Source organism: Papio anubis, chromosome 13 (assembly GCF_008728515.1).
Source record: "Papio anubis isolate 15944 chromosome 13, Panubis1.0, whole genome shotgun sequence".
Taxonomy (NCBI): domain Eukaryota; kingdom Metazoa; phylum Chordata; class Mammalia; order Primates; family Cercopithecidae; genus Papio; species Papio anubis.
Window position 1 is genome coordinate 90,945,636 of NC_044988.1, and position 14,556 is coordinate 90,960,191.

Genomic DNA, 14,556 nt, shown 5'->3' on the forward strand with positions numbered 1-14,556 from the left:
TCTAGCCAGCTAAGACTTTGGAGAATGGCTGTGTGAGAAGCTAAGCATGGGACTGGGCTAAGCAGAGAGGAAGCTGGACAACTCCCTGAGACCCCGGGGGGCTCACCTAGGGACCTGGATCTGCAGGGTCATCTGGCTGAGGTCAAGATCAAAGCAGCAAGACTGCGCCAGGGAGAAAACAAAACTCTAGACTGCCTGCATGGTATGATGGGCTGAACCCCTTCTCTCTGGGACTGCCTCAGCCTCAGAATTTGGGGAGCATTCAGGAGGAGAGGAAATCTCCATCGGGGAAACGTGCTTCTTGCTCATTAGGTATTGGTTTCTCGAGTTGGAGGTTTTGGTTTGAGAAAAAATGAAATGAAGTGATTGCATTTGCACTGTGCATTTTTGAAGACATTCTTACAAATTCCAGATGTAAAGTAAGACAACCTAGAGTGACTTGACCTAAGAGCTAACGTTTTGAAAGGCAATTGAATGGATCTTATGAGACAAGTGCTGTCTGGTTCTCCCTGGGATAGGGAACCTGTGCTGGGGCTAGTGCAGCACAACCAGGGGCTGGAAAAGCTCCTGGTTTTATGAGCCAAGTATAATCTCTCTTGGAGGTAATTTGTTCTATTGTCCCAGTTTGCAGATGACACAATGGAGACTCAGAGAAGTGGATGACTTGCCCAGGGTCATTCGCGACATAGAGGAGACACAAGGTGGTACTTGGATGTTCTACTTCCCTGAGCAAAGCCATTAGAACTTCACAGTGAAGTCTGCTACTGCTGGTAACAGTGATGAGAGAGGAGAAAAAGCTGCAAAAAGAAACAGAGAAGCGCAAAAGAACAGGGAGAAGGGAAAGTAGGAAGGAGAAAGTGGAAGGGGAGGAGGAAAAAGGAGGGAGATCAACTTTGGACTAAAACTTTAATCCAATCATCAGCTTTTTTGTTTGTTCGTTTTAAGTTTCTCTAAATTCCTAAGAAGGTAATGCATTGCTGGTCTGATTGTGTTTCAACTCCAAGAAACAGCACAACATTTGAAAAGCCCATTGTTCGGTGTTGTGATAATATAACGCTCTGTAAATGGTGCAGTCCACTGTACAAAGTACTGCCCCCTCCCACCCTACTGGTGACCTGCGGGGACAGCTGAATGCCTTCTGGTCCGCTGAGCCCAGAAGAGTGGGGCTGGGCTTTCAGAAACAGCTGGGCTGATTCATCTAGAACAAAAGCCAGCTCTTCCTGCTAAATCCCTGGCAGGCATGGGCTATTAGGGCTGTGGGCCCCTGTGCCCCTCCACAGGAAACGTCTTGATTTAGCTCCAACAGTGTCAGTCTCCTGTGTGAGCCTGTGACAGCTTCCTCCTGCCCACTGCCTTCAGCCCGGCATGCTCCCAGCCCCACATGAAAGCCAGTGGCTTTGGAGCAAAACCCTGGGTTCCAGTCCCAGCTCTGTCATTTCCTAGTTGTGAAATGTAAATAAGAGATTTCACTTTGCTGTGCCTCAGTTTCTCGATCTATGAACTGGGAGTGAGAATAGTTCCCATCTGAGAAATTTGTTGTCAGCTCTGGAGGAGATAATGCAGGCACCCGTGAATATGGTTTCCTCCCATTTCATGTAAGTCTCATCCATCTTGCCGTCTGGCTTGGTCTTCCATAACTCAGTGGATGTACCCTGTGTCCCTGACACATTGGCTCAAGCTCATTCACCTTAAACACCTCCACGCCCATACCTCGGGGGTTCCCATAATGACACCAGCCACTGTTGACAGAGCCCTTTATATGCCTCAGGCCTTGACATAGAGAATTCATTTAATTTCCCCATAATTCTTTGAGTGGATACTATTATCAGAGGAAGAAACCAAGACTCCGAGAGGTTGAGTAACTCAGGGTCCTGTCCTCCAAGGCCTCTGAGTACAAAAATAGCACCATCTCCAAGATTTTTTTGGTGTGGGTGTGTTTAAGGGATTTTATGAATTACTTTTTGTTTCTAAAGCGTAGCAGTTCACAATCTTTCTGAAAGTAGTTCCACATTTCTTGAACAGCTCCAAATACCTTCCATACAAAGAAACAATGAGTTGTAGTCAACCATTATATGGAGTGTACAGAGAGGGGCCTAACATCAGACCCTAACGTTGTCAAGATGAAATTAAATAATTCTTGATCCTGGGTAGGAAGCGTGGAAAAGACCTTACCTTTCCCTTGGCCTTCTTTCACTCTGGCTGTAGAAAGAATCTGGGCTTTGGAGACAGACCTGGATTCAAATCCCAGCTCTAACACTCACCTAGCTGTGAAAGCTTAAGCAGATTACTTATCCTTTTTGAGCCTATTTATTTTATTTGTAACATTGGAGATAAGAATACCTAACTTAGAGGGTAATTGTCAGGCTTCATTGAAATAATAAAGTGACCAGCATAGAGTAAGCATGCAGAATGTGGTAGTTATAATTATGCTTTTAGTTGTTATTATGCATGCCACTCTCATAGGGCATGCATAGCTCTGTTAAGCTGTGGAGGAAGAACCTCTGGGCAGTTTTGCTCTGTCCTGAAAAATCTAACCTGGGAGGCTGGCTAGCTGGGAAATCCTCTGCTGTGTAACAGTGAAGTCACTGATGCTTATGCTGTTTAGCATCTTACTGGCATTTATTGGACGTAATTACAGAATCAGAGCTGCTAGGAATCCAAGTCTTAGGGCTGAGCTGGCAGTGCTTGTATGGAACACATAGTTTTAAGTTCTCATTAAAATAGTGGGACAAACACATTCCTGCCTGGGGCATTCAGAACATGTCTAGATTAATGGCTCTTGAAATTCAAAGAGCAACCCTCTCTTGAGTCCTCCTGAAGTGTCCCCAGTCACTCTATCTGACCAAACTCATCTCTGGTCACTTTCCTCATTCACCAATTCATTCATCCAATAAAAACGTGCTAAATATCTGCTCTGTGCCAAGCACTATTTGACACTAGGATGATGTCGGAAAACCAAGCAAACACATTTTCTCCTTCCACTGAGCTGCCAGTCTAATGAGATATACACGTAAATAGACAATCTGAATGCAGTGAGTCGAATGGGGGAAGCCCAGGGTTTTGAGCAGTGGTGTGCTGCTAAATGTTGAACAACAGGCTCTTGGGGGGAGGGAGAAGGAAGACCCTGATTTATAGCCTTTCCTGATCTCCGTGGTGTAAATACTCCCACCGTGGGGACTGGGCTACCAGCATGATGTCACTGAATGTGGAGTTGAGAACAGATATGCAATTGCACACAATTATATAGTATTTCTACCATATAGATAAATGGCGAAAATAATCTTAAGAGCACAGATAATAGTGAAATACAATAAAATAATTATGAAGTACTAAGTTTTGAGAATTTATTACCTCTATTTATGTATTAGTCATTTTCACACTGGTATGAAGACATACCTGAGACTGGGTAATTTATAAAGGAAAGAGGTTTAATTGACTCACAGTCCTACATGGCTGGGAGGCCTCAGGAAACTTACAGTCATGGCGGAAAGGGAAGCAGGCAAGTCTTACGTGGTGGCAGGAGAGAGAGTGTGTGAAGGAGGAACTGTCAAACTCCTAAAAGAATCAGGTCTCGGCCGGGCAAGGTGGCTCACGCCTGTAATCCCAGCACTTTGGGAGGCCGAGACAGATGAATCACCTGAGCTCCGGAGTTCGAGATCAGCCTGACCAACACGGAGAAACTCCGTCTCTACTAAAAATACGAAATTAGCCAGGTGTGGTTGTGGGTGCCTGTAATCCCAGTTACTCAGGAGGCTGAGGCAGGAGAATAGCTTGAACCCCAGAGGCGGAGGTTGCGGTGAACCGAGATTGTGCCATTGCACTCCAGCCTGGGAATAAGAGGTAAACTCCGTCTAAAAAAAAAAAAAAAAAAAAAAAAAAAATTCAGGTCTCCCACCATCATGAGAACGGCACGGGGGAAACTGCCCCCATGATCCAATCACCTCCCTTCCACCAGGTCCCTTCCTTGACACATGGGAATTATGGGGATTTCAATTCAACATGAGATTTGGGTGGGGACACACCGCCAGACCATATCAATTTAAAATTTACTTAATTATAAGTTTATGTAGATTGTTATCGAAGGCTGTGCTTAATACAGCCTTAATACAGCTGGCTGTAAGAATTCATGGAAATGTGGCCAGGTGTGATGGCTCACTCCTATAATCCCAGCACTTTCGAAGGCTGAGGTGGGGGGGTCTCTTGAGTCCAAAAGTTTAAGACCAGCCTGGTAACATAGAGAGACTTAAAATCTACAAATAATATAAAAATTAGCCAGACCTGGTGGGATGTGCCTGTGGTCCCAGCTACTTGGGAGGCTGAGGCAGGAGGACTGCTTGAGCCCAGAGGTCAAGGCTGCAGGAAGCCATGTTTGTGCCACTGACTCCAGCCTGGGTAACAGTGAAATTTCTCCTGTCTCAAAAAACCCCACAAAAGTTCATGGAAATTGAGCAATCAGTTTTTAAGAACATAATACTAAACACACTAAATCAGTTCTTAAGAACCTAACACTAGCACAACGCTAAAGGGGACCAAGGCTGGAGAAAATAAGACTCCTTTCCTTCTTCCATCTTTGTCTTTCTCTGACCTCCACACCTTTGCTTATTCTGTGCTCTTAGCAGAAGATGCTGTTCCCTTCCTCACTTCCACTCTTATTCTTTCCATCCTTTCAAGGCTGACTGAGTCCAAACTGTTGTCTCTGCTAGGCTTCCCCTCCCCTTTTCTCTGGGAAGTGCACCCCCTCCACCCACAGGTTGCAGTGGGAGCAGCCAGCCAGGTTTGTGCAATGGGACCCTGCCACTCGGGCCAGAGTTAATTAGATAAAGGGTAGGCATCTGATCCAACTTAGAATGTGGACCACAAACAAGGATTCCAGCTTGCTGCTGGTAAAAGCCATTTTCTGGAAAGCAGAAATGCTTGTGTGATGTGAGCAGACAGGCAGAGATGAAAGATGGAGGACAGAGTACTTTCTGGGTTCCCTTTAGTACCCAGGTCCTGCCTGTGGTCTGGTCCTGAGGCCCAGCTGCACCCCTGCCCTAGTGTTCCATGGGATATTTCAGGATCTCCTGAGAATGCTCTCTCAAGTAATCCCTTGTACGAAATCCCCGTCTCATCCTCTGCTTCTAGGGACCTACTACAAGGCGTTCGATGCTCCACAAATACTTGTGCTGATAACTTCTTCTGAAGCCAGCTCCAGGACAGGTCTGTAATCAGAAGAGCACCTGAACCCTGAAGCCTCCCAGGCTGGCCAGCCCAGGCATCTCCTCTGTGAGTTTCTCCACAGCCTTCTAGTCATTCAACGAGTCTCACTGGCTTTCTCTGTGAATACGATGAAAGATGGCCACTTCAAAATGGCGGCCTTGGCCTTCAGAGATCATCAGTCCTCACAGGCCCAGTTAATTAACCATGATTGTCATGTCTCAACTTCCAGTTCCAAATTCTAATAGTCCAGCTTTGTCGTGCCGTCCACTCCTCATGCTGTCAACTGTGTTGCAGGGGAAGGTTACGGTACAAACCTGGGTGCAAGTGAGGGCCATCTGTTGGTTGGGAAGAGGCATTCTCAGAGGAGGGAGCAGGCACCCCCAAATTGTCTAATGCCTGGCCTGTGTGTGGCCTTCATTTCTCCCCAGCCTCACTCTGGGAAGGAGATGGTCTTCTGGCAAAAGAAGATACCAAAGTTCTTCCATCAGAGGAGATCCTTATCAGCAAGACATTCACTCTGAGGTGAGGATCCAGGACAAACAGGCCTTACTGGTGCCTAGATCCAATGGGGGGAGAAGTACAAAGAGGTATCTAGAAAGGAATGAAGACAGGATACCAAGAAGACTTCTAGGCATCCATGAAAGGCAGACTTGGGCCGGGCGCGGTGGCTCAAGCCTGTAATCCCAGCACTTTGGGAGGCCGAGGCGGGCAGATCATGAGGTCAGGAGATCGAGACCATCCTGGCTAACACGGTGAAACCCCGTCACTACTAAAAATACAAAAAAATTATCCGGGCGTGGTGGCGGGCGCCTGTAGTCCCAGCTACTCAGGAGGCTGAGGCAGGAGAATGGCATGAACCCAGGAGGTGGAGCTTGCAGTGAGCCGAGATTGCGCCACTGCACTCCAGCCTGGGCGACAGAGCGAGACTCTGCCTCAAAAAAAACACCAAAAACCAAAAACCAACCAAACAAACAAAAATAAATAAAATAAAATAAAGGCAGACTTGATATATCCTGCCAGCTATAAAATACACATGTTGAGGCATAAAGCAAAGCACCAGGAGATTTCTAGAAGTGTTCCTAGAGGGCACTCCTGTGTAAGTATTGGTTATCACCATCACAATCATCATCAATCAATCATCATCATCATTATCTTCATTATCATTTTTAATGATTCCTGGTGATGCCCTGTTCCCATGTTCCTCTCCAGCCACCAAATAGAGCAATTACAGGGTTATGGGTAGGCATCTGATCAAACTTAGAATGTGGAACGTTAGATCCAGCTTAGAATGTGAACCCTTCTGCTTTCTTGGCCTCAGTTTCCCCATCTTTGATGGGAGGAGTTGGACCAGATGTTCTCCAATGTTTCCTCCATTGTGATGTGGAATTCTCCAGTTCTATGGGGACACGGATTCAGAGTTCCACCTCCCTTTGTCTGAGAGCAGTTGCTGGGGCTGGAAATGATATGTTAGATAATTCCAGGGCATGTGTATGCCGGGGCTTGTAATCAAAAAGTCCAGAGTCAAATAAGCCTGTGTTTTTGCTTTTCTCCCCAGCAGCCTTGCACTGGGCCCCAGGCAGCCTCTGGAGACAGCAGAGTGTAGCAGAGATGGTGTGAGCCTCCCTGGGGGGTGGATACCTTGCTTCCATTCTCAGAGAAAGCGGAACTCGGCAGAATTTCCCAAGCCAAGAAAGGTGGTAGAGTGTGACATAAGACATTGAGCAAAGAAGGGAGGGCCAACGACTCAGGCATAGAACAGCAGACTGCGCAGTATCAGTAGTGTGACCTCCAGAGAGTACTTAACCCTTTCTGTGGGCTTGACCTGCTCATCTGAAAAATACACATGGCAATGCCTCCCTTGGGAGGTCAGGTAGGGAGGTGAGACTGAAATTCGGTAATACGTGGGAAGCCCAGAGCATGGCATGAGGCATTCAAGAAATGGTTCTTGTATTTACTGGTGCTGAACAAAGAAAGAGTGGCAGGAGGAAGAGCCAGGGCAAGACTCCCTGGGTCCTGTGGCTTCCCTGGCTGCTATTCAATGGAAAAACCAGGGAGTGAGCGCTGTGCTCTTGGCTTCTGTGCTAAACAACAGCCTTTTCTGCTCTGATCCCCAGCACCTGGCAATTACAGACTGTAGTACATTTCATCTTGTGTTAAGATGGAGCTTTACCCTGGCTGAACATGAGGCTGCTGCCAGCACCCAGGCTGGGAATGGACATCTCTGTCATGTGGTGCAGTCTCCTGTTGAGTGTGTGAATCCTTCCAAATTGGAGTCACGCGGCAACTCCAAGAGCCCTGGGAACCCACGTGTGCACCAGGACTGTTGGGAGGCCCTCCTATGCCTTGCCACATTATAAACGGCTATCGTCTCAAATGCATATGAGATGCTGTTGAGATCAACAAAGTATTACATTTGTTTAAAAGTGACCTTGAACTCATCTTTCTGCCCAATGTGGATTTCCTCAGTCTCCTCAAACAATATCTGCTATGACACGAATAAGAACATCCGTTTATGCAGAAGCCACAGTGCCTTGTCATTGTGCTGAGGGTCTTTTTCTCACTGAGTCTTCTCAACCGCCCCATGAAGAGGCAATCCAGGATGCCCATTTGACAAACGAGGAAACGGAGACTTAGGTATGTGAGCTCGCTTGCCCAAAGTTACAGGACTAGTTGATGTCTGGGGTTCCAAACCAGGCCCTTCTGACTCCACGGCGCCTGCTTAATGGTCCACTTTAAGGACCAGGGGTGCACTTGGCATTTTCGTTACTTCATTCGGAATGAGCTGGGAATCGCTCTTCCTCTTTATTCCCTTCCGTGGGAAGGAATCTCCCCTGCTTTGCGTGCAGCCTATGTTACTCTCCAAGGGCTTTGCCTCCTGAAGTCCGTCCTCTCCCGGGCTGAAATCGGCCTCCGCTGGTGCTAGTTGAGCATTGCTCGCCTGCCCGCCCCATCTGAGCTCTTTGGCCCCAGGCCAGCTCAGGAGCTGCCCTGGGTCTCCTCCCCGACGCTAGGCCTCTTCAGATCTCCCCTCCGTGCTCCGGGCCTCAGTTTCCTCCAGGGGAAAGCAGAGGGCTTGGTGCCTTCCTGCGAGGTGAAGCGAGGGGTCGCCCTGGATGAAGGGAAGCTTGGAGCCACCCGCCCTGCAGCCAACGGGAGGGCCTGGCGCTCCTCCCCCACCCGCCTGCCGGGCCGCCCCGCCCCGAGGGCGGCTCCCGCCCGCGCCCTGCCCACCCCGGCCGCGCGCACCGCAACGCCCCAGCCCCGCCGCCCGGAACCAGCTGAGCACAGCTGGACCCAGCAGCCGCCGTCTCCAGCGCCGCAGCAGCAGGTAGGGGAGGCGCGGAGCCCCGGCCCCGGACATCTGGGGGTCCCGGGCTGATTTGAGCCCTTCCTCTCCCTTCCTTCCCGGTCCTGTCTCGCCCGCGCCTGGAGCTCGGCCCTGCCGCGGGGGCATCGCTGGAAAAGGGCTTCCGCGCTCACTTTTCCCGTCTTCCAGGGGACCAAAGAGTGTGGATGGGAGCAGGGGGATGGGGAGACGCTGGAGCAGGAGAGGAGAGGGGCCAGGCCTCCACCCCGTGATTCCACTGTGCTGCTAGCACCTGAGCTAATAACCTCGACCCCGCCCCCGGGATGGGGGAACTCGCCTGGGGTCACTCCCGCGCTTGGGGTGTCTGAGCCGGGCATGCAGGGGGCCACCAGCTACGGTCTGGGCGGTGACTCCGCTGGGGAGTCCACTCAGAGGACCCTTGCCTCCTGGACGATACCTGTGCTTGCTTTCCTCTCCGACTTCTTCCTCTTTCTGAGGACTGTTAGAAAGTTCTTCCTTGTACTGTCTGAAATCTTCGGGCGCCTGCTACCTGTAGCTGCTGGCTCCTCCCCGGCCCTGCAGTGTTCCCTTCCCTGACTCACACGGAAGCTTCTTTCGGAGTTGAAGACAGTGATTGGAACCCCTTCTCCCTGATCCCCCATGTCTTCTGGGATCCAGCCCCCCAAAACCTAAATAACAGCAACTTCCCTCTGGTCCAGTGCAGGTTGGCTGGTCTGCGCAGTGCCCGGGGAGAAGAGCCAGTCCTCCGAAGACTGGGGGCTGGGGGTGTGGGCGAGCAGGTGACATTGGCTTTCTTCCTAGCTCCTTCTCTGCCCAGACATCTGCCGCTTTATCCTGTCCTCACACCCTCCTCAGAGCATGGAAGGGGCTTTTAAAACACCCAGAACTCATTCTAGGCTGTCCTGAGGGTAATTGGACTTTGTGGAAGGCGGGGCTTCTGGGGAGGTGCCTCTCGCTTTTGTTTGGCCTTTGGGGACTTTTCAAAGACTTAATCCTGCGTGTCCTGTTCTCCCAGGACCACATTTCTGACCAGGGCCCCAGGATCTCTCACCGCTCTGCCCTTTACAGCGACCATAGCTTGCTAGAATCTTACCCCATCCCCATTTCACAGTTAAGAAAAGTCAAGGACCCAGAGAGTTTATGATGGGCTAGTTGACACACAGTGAGGCAGGTTAGGGCTGGGACCCAATTCCAGTCTGCTCTTTGTGGATTCCTTGCTGGGAGGGACTTTAGCCTCCTTCTTGGGTGTTCCGTTCACTAAAGGGACAAGCATCCCCCCCCCCCCCCACATACACACTTGGGGATTCTGGTTGGTGTTTCCTGGGGCTGTTAAGGGAGAGAGGCTTGGAAACAGAGGAGCAAGGATGGGGGTGGGAACGGTCGGCTTTCAACTCCTTTGAAACTCCATTTTTCTTTCTGGGGCCTTGCTATCTAGACATGCCAGGGAAATTGTAAACAGCCAGGGGAGCTTGGGTTGGCATTCGGTGAGTTACACAGCAGCAAAGAAGGTTTCTGTGTGAATCAGGGAAGGGAAGTTTACTCCAGAATTTTCCATAGTCCTTTTATTAGGGACTAACATGAGCCTGGAAACAGGCTGCTCCCAGGAGGGGTGGCTGCAGAGTTTGCCCTGCATGGCATTTCCTTCCACCCCTCCTCCCTCCTTTCAGCCCTTCTCTGGACCTGTGTTCTGTGCTTTGCCCTGCGAGGGGCCCAACAGCCTCAGAAGAGGACACAGCTCTCTGTCCTCAAGATGCTTGTCATCTATAGTGGTTGACACTTTCGTGCCATATTAAGAGTGACTTCAGCCTGCAGGCGGAGTGACTAATTTTGTCTGGGTGAGCCAGACCTCAGAATGAGTAATCATTTACCAGGAGAAACAGGAGTTGGAGGAAAAGACATTCTGAGAAGCAGGAACCACTTGTGCAAAGGCACTGAGGTTTTCTGAGCCATCCAAGTGGCTAGAGTGGAGGATGGGAGAAGGGCAGGGTGGTGGGAGTTGAGACTCTAAATGAAACTGGAACTAGATTATAAGCTAAAGGTTTGGACTTCATCCTGAAGGCAATGAAGAACTGAGAAAGGGTTTTGACAGAGCAGTGGTTTTTAAAAACTCATTATTCTGAATGGCTGATGTAGGGGATGCATTGGACCAGGCTGATCTGGAGGCAGGAAGGCCCTGAGGAGGTGGCTGCATGATTCAAGTGAAGTAGAATGCAGGTCTGAACTAGAGCAGTGGCCACTGGGATGGGTCAGAGCAGCAGATTCTGGAAGCCCAGCTGAAGGTCTCAGAACCTGCTATAAATTTCATCTAAAAGCAGACAACAGGCTATACCTACTGGAGAAGGATGCTAACGTATTCAGCATTGTAATTTTTTTTCTTTTTCATGAGTTTTAAAACAAACAAAAAATATTGTTGAAGATTCAAACATAAATCTTTATCCCTCCAAGCCCTCCTCTTTCCTCAGAGGTCGCCACTGTTAACAGTGGTGTGTGTGTGCTTCTGCCAAACACGTTGGTTGGATGCCTTCACTCTTAGCCATCCAGTGACAGTGGGCCACTTTCCCCTACTCCATGTGAATAGTTTGGGTCATTTGTGACGTGGGTCATAGAGATGATTTCTGCTTGGTCTATGGTACTTAGCTGAGACATTGATCTCTGGTTTTCTTTAAACTTTTACATCCTATGTCTGCGGTCTCTGAGTGTATATATTTGCTTATCAGAGACCTCAGGTGTGAGAGAAGTTAGAAGCACTGACTTGGAAATGGACCCCCAGTCTTGGTTCTTTGGGTGATCTTGGGCAAATCCTATCTCTCTGAGCCTCAGTTTCCTCATCTGTAGAATGGAGAGATGTTGGTTTGCATGATAATAATAAAAAACTATCTTTTAACTGGGCATGGTAACTCACACCTGTAATTCCAGTACTTTGGAAGGCCGATTTGGGTGGATGGCTTAAGCCAGGAGTTTGAGACCAGCCTGGGCAACATGGTGAAACCTCATCTCTACTAAAATTACAAAAATTAGCCAGACGTGATGGGATGGGCCTGTAATCCTAGCTATTTGGGAGGCTGAGGTATGAGAATTGCTTAGACCCTGGAGGCAGAGGTTACAGTGAGCTGAAATCATGCCACTGCACTCCAGCCTGGGTGACAGAGCAAGACTGTCTCAAAACAAACAAAGAAAAGAGGGGGAAAAAAGCTATTTTTTAAATATACCAAGCACTGGAACATTTATTACTTTATTGATTCCTTGCAATTCCTCTGAGGTAGATACTAGTATCCTCTTTTACAGGTGAGGAAACTGAGTCTTAGGCTGAATAACATGCCCTGGGTTGTGTGGCTATTGGGTGATGGTGCAAGGATTCCAGAGGTCTGACGACAGAGCCATAGCTCTTAATGACGGCACTAAACATTCTCTTGAAAATTCTTTCTAGTCCTGGCTTTAGGAGAACTGGTAAGGGAGTTTGTTATGCTGTTATGAGGGGTGGGAGTCGGTATGCAGAGCTTGGAGAGCTCAGCCCTGCAGCAGAGAGGCCTGGAGGGGCCTCCCAGGGCTGTTTGTAAACTCATACTTTCCTGTGCCATCCACAGGACCCTCGAATGTAGGTCAGTCTCCCCTCAATTGCAGGGAATCAAGGCTCCAAGAGGACACAAGACTTGCCCAGCAAGGTCATGTGGTGAGGTGAGAGCCCAGCCAGGACTGGTCCCCGCTTTTCATCAGTCGAGCCCATGTTCTGGAAATGTATCTGGCAAAGCAAGGAAACATGGGCACCCTCCTGCTCCTTGGTTATTCCCTGAGAAAATGCCAGCAGAAGCAGAGAAAAGAACGTCCCAGGGGTTATGCATTTTTGGGAGGAAGGGAAAAAAAGAGACCAGTGTTTAGGCAGCCGGGGGATGTTAAGTAAAAATATCTCCCCGCTTTCAACTGAGTGAGCGTGTGTCATATTTCAGCCTGATGTGGTTTGTGAAGCTGGAGACCACAGGCAGGCTCAGTTCCTGCTGCTGGCCAGCTTCCCCTCCCCTGTCTCCCTCCCCTGCCATATGCCTGCTCTCCTCTGCCCTGCCTGGGACCACATCAGCAATTTAAGAATAGGGCAGAGAAAAGCAGTGGGTGTTGTGGGCAGGGGTGGGCAGCTGAAGGCCTGGACTTGGGTCCTGGCTTTGCCAGTGACAAAGTGCTGGGTGACTTGGGCTAATGCATGCCTTTCTCTGGGCCCCAGTGTCCATTCTGCACTGTGGGGTGGACAGCATAATGTCAGCCTTCCCAGCTCCGATGGCCTCTGAGTTGGAGGGCTTTGTGCTTCCCACATGAACTTGGGTCCAGCATGTCTGAGACACAAAGTGAGCCTGCAGTGGTGCAGCTGGTGATTCAGCTACTGTTCTTGAATTTAATGTTTTCAGACTGAATTGATTGCCCCATTTTGCAGATAAGAGGTCTAGGATTCTGTTTATGTATCCCATTCCCTGCTCTACAAGCAACAATAATAATGGCCACCATATGTAACACACTTACTATGTATGTTCACCTTTTGCTTTCACTGTCTTTTTTAATCTTTTAACAGATCTACGAGGGAGAGATATTGACTCCATTTTACAGATGAGGAAACTGAGGCTCAGAACAGTAAAAGGACTCACATTCTCTTCTTTGAGTCTCACAGTAGTCCTGGGGTTGTCTTGTTTTTTTGTTTTTTTTTTTTTTTTTTTTTTTGAGACAGAGTCTCGCTCTGTCGCCCAGGCTGGAGTGCAGTGGCGCGATCTCGGCTCACTGCAAGCTCCGCCTCCCGGGTTCACGCCATTCTCCTGCCTCAGCCTCCCGAGTAGCTGGGACTACAGGCGCCCACAACCGCGCCCGGCTAATTTTTTGTATTTTTAGTAGAGACGGGGTTTCACCGTGGTCTCGATCTCCTGACCTTGTGATCCGCCCGCCTCGGCCTCCCAAAGGGGGTTGTCATTATGTAACCCATTTTACCAGTGAGGAAACTCAGGCCTGGAGACGAGAGCATCCTTGCCCAGGGGTCCCCAGGGGCCACACATGGCCTGTCAGGTTCCTTCCCAGGCCCTCCTGCTCCTCCCTCGTCCCTTGCTTGCTCTGCCTCACAGGGTGCCTCTTCACCTCTTGCATGCAGTGCTTGGGTTAAGGGATGAGAACAGTTTTCTTCCTGGGCTATAAAGTACCCCTGAAATCAGCTCTTCCCAAGAGTGATCCAGAAAGGCTTTAAGCCATGGAGCCTCACAGGGAACTCCCGAGAAGGGTCACACCAGTGGGAATGGATTCGTTTTATTCTGCTGAGCTGGCTAAGCAAACAGTCCTGTTACTTTCCAACCTCAATAAGAATATCATCGGGGCCAGACTTATTTGCCAAGCAAAGTATATATATTTGACATATGTGAGCCTTCAGGGTGGGGCTTGGCCCTTAATTTTCCTATTACAGAGGCTGTGGCTGGGCTGGGTTTTGGTGGATACTAAGTAAATACTAGTTAACTTTGTGGGTGTGCGTTGATGGTGTGGGTGGCATATGTACTTTTTTCTCCCTACCTCCAAGGACCTTCACCGCCCCCCCTTATTATTTCTATTACACTTGTGATAGAAAATTTAGAAAATAAAAAAGTATATATAAAAAAAGAAGTGTTCATAACTAATCAGAGAAAACCACTGCCAACATCTGGGTGTCCTTCCTTCCTGATATTTTCAGTGCATTTTCTTTTTTACCCCCACACAGTTGTGGTTATCATGTATTTATAATTTTCTGTTCTGACTTTGTTTTTTCTCAACATTATATCATAAATATTTTTCTCATGTTATTAAGGATTCTTTTTAAATTTAATTTTTAAAAGTTTTAAAAGCATACTATACCTAAGTAGATAAATATTTATTCTAATTTAAATCTTTTATTCCAATAGTGCAGGGGATTAAAAAATGAAATAATGCTTTTTATTTATTAACAAAAAGGCTCAGAGAGACAGAATTTGCCCAAGATCACCCCGAAGAACCAAGACTGGGGCTCCCCAGGGCTGTAGTTTGCTTCCATAGATACA

General features: G+C 48.7%; 1 protein-coding gene across 4 annotated transcripts in view; it reads left to right on the forward strand.

Annotated features, from left to right (window-relative positions):
• The first annotated feature begins 8,189 nt into the window (after positions 1–8,189).
• The window catches only part of GSN (gelsolin), a 64,848-nt gene continuing 58,481 nt past the window's right edge, over positions 8,190–14,556 (forward strand). For 2 of the 4 annotated variants that reach the window (XM_009188150.2, XM_009188151.2), the window contains exon 1: positions 8,423–8,527. The gene's annotated coding sequence lies outside the window, so the exon portion shown is untranslated. Of the gene's footprint in view, positions 8,528–14,556 lie in introns of all 4 variants that reach the window. The other 2 variants (XM_009188152.3, XM_021927202.2) reach the window with 2 other exon arrangements.